This window comes from Apium graveolens, chromosome 7 (assembly GCF_009905375.1).
Source record: "Apium graveolens cultivar Ventura chromosome 7, ASM990537v1, whole genome shotgun sequence".
Taxonomy (NCBI): domain Eukaryota; kingdom Viridiplantae; phylum Streptophyta; class Magnoliopsida; order Apiales; family Apiaceae; genus Apium; species Apium graveolens.
This window is the reverse complement of record NC_133653.1, coordinates 76,375,592-76,380,793: the sequence shown is the minus strand read 5'-3', so window position 1 is coordinate 76,380,793 and position 5,202 is coordinate 76,375,592.

The window sequence follows — 5,202 nt, the reverse complement described above, 5'->3', positions numbered from 1 at the left end:
TTAGAAACAGAGTTAAAGTAAAAGGTTATTGAGCATACCAGGCAAGTAACCCTAACTTCACTTATCGTTCAAGTGATGTTCATTTCGAATTATATTATGCAAGTAACCCTAACTTCACTTATCGTTCAAGTGATGTTCATTTCGAATTATATTATGCAAGTACCCTAACTTCACTTATTGTTCCAGTGACGTTTTTTTTGAATCTTATTATGCAAATATTTATATGTTCACATACCATTCAAGTGTTATTGACTCTGAATTTATCCTTTCAATTTCTCTACTATTCTAAGTTCAGAATAGTTAAATATTTTTACATTTCGCTATAACTTACTCTATACAGTGAAGCTTTGAATTGAGACTAGCGAATAACTAATTGTTCTGGTTATTTCGTCATTGGTTGTTGAGAAAACTCCGGACCATGAGAAATGGGGAGTTATGTGGTTAAGGATGTCATTTGATTCGACACCTTTGACGGAAAATGGTTTTATGGGTTGGATGGTTGCGTAAGAGACCGTGACGGCGGTCCAGTGTGAGCTATGTGTTATACAGGATATAACACCTTGCTAGGCCAATATGTGCCTTGGGTACCTTTTGTTTAGTTGGATATGCTTCGGCATACCGGTGTTGCTCCGCGGCTGATCACTGGCGGCAACACACCATCGTTCGAGGATTCCAATCCCAAAACATAATATATTGCAAATGTTGTTTATTATCAAATTTATATCAGTCTTGATACTGTTCAGTTATTGTAGTTGGTTTTGTTCATCAGATATACTGTTGTTATTCCAAATCATAAGCTATTTACTACTTGCTGAGCATTTCTTTCGCTCATACTTGTTTCTTATCTTGATTCTTTCAGCTAGGCCAGGGCAAGCTTAAGTTCCAGGTCTGACCAGAGGTTATGTGTTTGTAAATAGTTGGTGTGTTTCCAGGTAGACAGTTTGGGATACTTAATTAGTCTAGAGGTTTGTAATAAAATTTGAATAAGTTGTAAAACTAATTAGACTATGGTTTGTAATAACACTTGATTTGTAGTAGTGCCTGTTCCATACTATAACCTGTGATCGATCCAGTGCAGGTAAAGGGGTCGTATTTATTATATTATTCCGCTGTGATTATTTTATTTTGGTTTATTGGCGAGTGACCCCCAAATCTAGACCCCGGGTTTGGAGGGCGTCACAGGTTGGTATCAGAGCTACAGGTTATGGTCACTGAAACAGGCGTAGGATTGTCATAGATGAGTCATAGGAAGATCACATAAGATAGGCGCGTGTAATTTAGCTTTTATAGGATTAAATTTAGGATATTGGGCTGGGTTATAGTTAAGTTGTTTAGGTTTCCTGTTTTGTGTTTAGCTTTAGGCCTTGTGTCATTGCCCTGCTATTTTGTTGGTTTAGTTAAGATTTCGAGCAAGGATTTAAAAGATTTGGATAATTCGGAGTAAATTTTCTTTATGTTATTATTCTCGAGATAATAAGCTGGATTATGTGATAATTATGTCGCTTGTGTTAATATGGTAGCAAGTTTATGATATTTTGAGAAGAGATAGTGTTTGCGAACTTTAATATGCTAAGGAATTGCTACATATTTGACACAATGCTTGACAGATTATTATATATATTGCTTGTTTCTTACCAGAATAATGGCACCAAAGAGAAGAAATAATTTAGGAGAGGATCGTACCGAGAGTCGTACAGATCCAGCGATTATCCAGATGTTGGGACTGATGCAGCAGCAGATGTTACATCTTACGCAGCAGCAACAACAGCAACAACAGCAGCAAGCAGCAGCACCACCTGCAGTGACTTTTAAGCAGTTTCAAGCAGTGAAGCCACCTGAGTTCAAGGGAAGTGCTGATCCTGTGGAAGCCAATGCATGGCTCAAGGAAATGGAAAAGGCTTTTGAATTGGTCGGAGCAGGAGCTGAGCAGAAGACCAAGTTTGCAAGCTACTTTTTGAAGGGCGAGGCGAACTATTGGTGGGAATCCACGCGAGCATTGGAAGGAGGTGAGTTTATAACTTGGGAGAAATTCACAGAGTTGTTCCTGGAGAAGTATTTCCCGAGGTATATGAAGAATCAAATGGAGATTAAGTTCTTGAACCTGACCCAGGTTGATCTTACCGTGGCTGAATACGAGGCTAAGTTTACTGAGTTAGCAAGGTTCGTGCCAGACCAGATTGATATAGATGAAAAGAAAGCCAGAAGATTTGAACAGGGATTGAAGTTTTGGATTCAGAACAGAGTGGCCATGTTTGAGTTGACTTCATATGTGGTAATGGTTCAGAAGGCAATGGTGATTGAGAGTAGGAGTGATATGTCTCAGAAAGGAAATGATGGGAAGAAAAGGAAAATGGAAACCTCAGAGGGAGGTCAGCAGTCAAGTAATTTTCAGGGCCGTTTCAACAAAAGGCCAGGATTTCAGGGTAATAGGAATGTGGGATTCAAGAGACCACAATCAGAAAATGGAGGACAAGGCAACCGTTTTCAGAATTCAAATCAGCAGAGACCCAATCGTCCACCTACGTCAGAGTGCAAATTTTGTGGTAGAAGGCATTTTGGGATTTGTAAGGCTAATGTGTTGTGTTATAAGTGCAATCAGAAGGGACACTATGCTAATGAGTGTCGAAGTCAGACTACAGCTCAGAGATCAGGGACAGTGTGCTTTAAATATGGAAAGATGGGGCATATTGCCAGGGACTGTCAGACAATTGAACCAACTGCTAATGTGCCAAGGATTGAAGGACCACCAACAAAGGACCAGCCAAAGGCTAGGACATTCAATATGACTATGAAGGATGCTATTCAGAGTTCAGACGTGGTGGCAGGTACGCTTCCAGTCAACTCCATAGATGCTAAAGTTTTATTTGATTCTGGAGCTACAAGATCATTTATTTCTCAAAGTTTTGTCGATAAACTGCATTGCAAAGTTAAGTTGTTAGAACAAGCATTAATGATAGAGTTAGCTAATAAGGATCAAGTTTCCGTCGACCGAGTGTGGCCGAAGTGCGATATTAAGATAGGAGGACATCATTTCTATGCCGACTTAATACCTTTTAAGTTGGGAGAATTTGATGTTATTTTAGGAATGGATTGGTTGTCAGAAAATAATGCTCAGATTGATTGTAAGAATAGGAAATTAAGACTTCAAACTTTGGATAGTAAGAAGAAGATAATATTTCGAGGAAATAGGCAAGAGAAGAAGTTCTTAGCGATCGCTCAAGTGAAAAAGTTATTGCGTCAGAATTGTGAAGCATATTTGGCCCATGTGGTAGACACCAGTAAAGAAGTTCCAGCACTAGAAGTGATTCCAGTTGTCAACGAATTTTCAGATGTTTTCCCAGACGATCTACCAGGATTACCTCCCGACAGAGAAATTGAATTTGCGATTGATCTAGCACCCGGAACAGAACCAGTTTCTAAAGCCCCGTACCGGATGGCACCAGTGGAGATGAAAGAATTGGCAACTCAGCTGCAAGATCTTTTGGAGAAAGGAGTTATAAGACCCAGTGTATCCCCATGGGGCGCACCAGTACTGTTTGTCAAAAAGAAGGATGGGAGTATGCGACTGTGTATCGACTATCGAGAACTGAATAAGCTGACCATTAAGAACAAGTATCTGTTACCAAGGATCGATGATTTGTTTGACCAATTGAGAGGCGCTGTATGGTTTTCTAAGATTGATTTAAGATCCGGATATCATCAACTAAAGATCAAGCCTGCAGACATTCCGAAGACCGCATTTAGAACCAGATATGGGCATTATGAGTTTCTAGTGATGGCATTTGGATTAACCAACGCACCAGCAGCTTTCATGGATTTGATGAATCGAGTATTTAAGAAGTATTTGGATAAATTCGTGATCGTGTTCATAGATGACATCTTGATCTATTCCAAAACAGAAGAGGAGCATGTAGAACATTTGAGGATAGTTCTGGAGATACTGCGACATGAGAAGTTATACGCAAAGTTTTCCAAGTGTGAATTTTGGTTAAAAGAAGTACGATTTCTTGGGCACGTGATTAGTAATAAAGGAGTGGAAGTGGATCCAGCAAAGATTGAAGCCATAATCAACTGGGAGAGGCCAAAAACACCAACGGAAGTAAGAAGTTTCATGGGATTGGCAGGTTACTATAGAAGATTCGTGCAAGATTTTGCGAAGATAGCTACGCCATTGACAAAGCTCACCAGGAAGAACCAGAAATTTGAATGGGATGAGAAGTGCGAAGAAAGTTTCCAGGAATTAAAGAATAGATTAGTATCTTCTCCAGTACTAGTCTTGCTAGATGAACAAGGAAATTTTGTGATCTACAGTGACGCGTCGTACAAAGGATTAGGATGTGTTTTGATGCAGCATGACAAGGTGATAGCTTACGCTTCAAGACAGTTGAAACCACACGAAGAGAAGTATCCAACGCATGATCTGGAATTGGCAGCTATAGTATTTGCATTGAAGATTTGGAGGCATTATCTTTATGGGGAAAAGTGCGAGATCTACACGGACCACAAGAGTTTGAAGTATATCTTTACCCAGAAGGAATTAAACATGAGACAACGAAGATGGTTAGAACTAATCAAGGACTATGACTGTACTATTAACTATCATCCAGGCAAAGCAAATGTGGTGGCCGACGCTCTGAGCAGAAAAGAAAGGTTAAATATGATAATTTCATCAGAGGAATTGATCAAGGAATTTGAGAAGCTAGAAATAGAGGTCAGTATTCCAAGTATGTCTATAGAGGTGTTATGTGCAATGTTTTTTCAACCAGAACTATTAGAGAAAATAAGAAGATGTCAGGAGGAAGTTATGAGCCATGAACGAGACAGTTTGACAGGAGAAGAGATAGGGAGTCAAAAGGATGATAAAGGGATATTAAGATTTTCTTCCAGAATATGGATACCCAATGTAGCCGAGCTGAAAGATGAAATTCTTCGAGACGCTCACAACTCTAGATACTCAATTCATCCCGGGAGTACGAAGATGTACCGAGATTTAAGAGAAAACTTTTGGTGGCCAAGCATGAAGAAGGAAATTGCAGAATGGGTAAGTAAGTGTTACACTTGCCAGCGAGTTAAAGCAGAACATCAAAGGCCTAGTGGATTGATACAACCATTGGATATTCCAGAATGGAAGTGGGAACATATAGCGATGGATTTCGTAGTTGGATTACCGAGGACCAGGGCGAATCATGATGCTATTTGGGT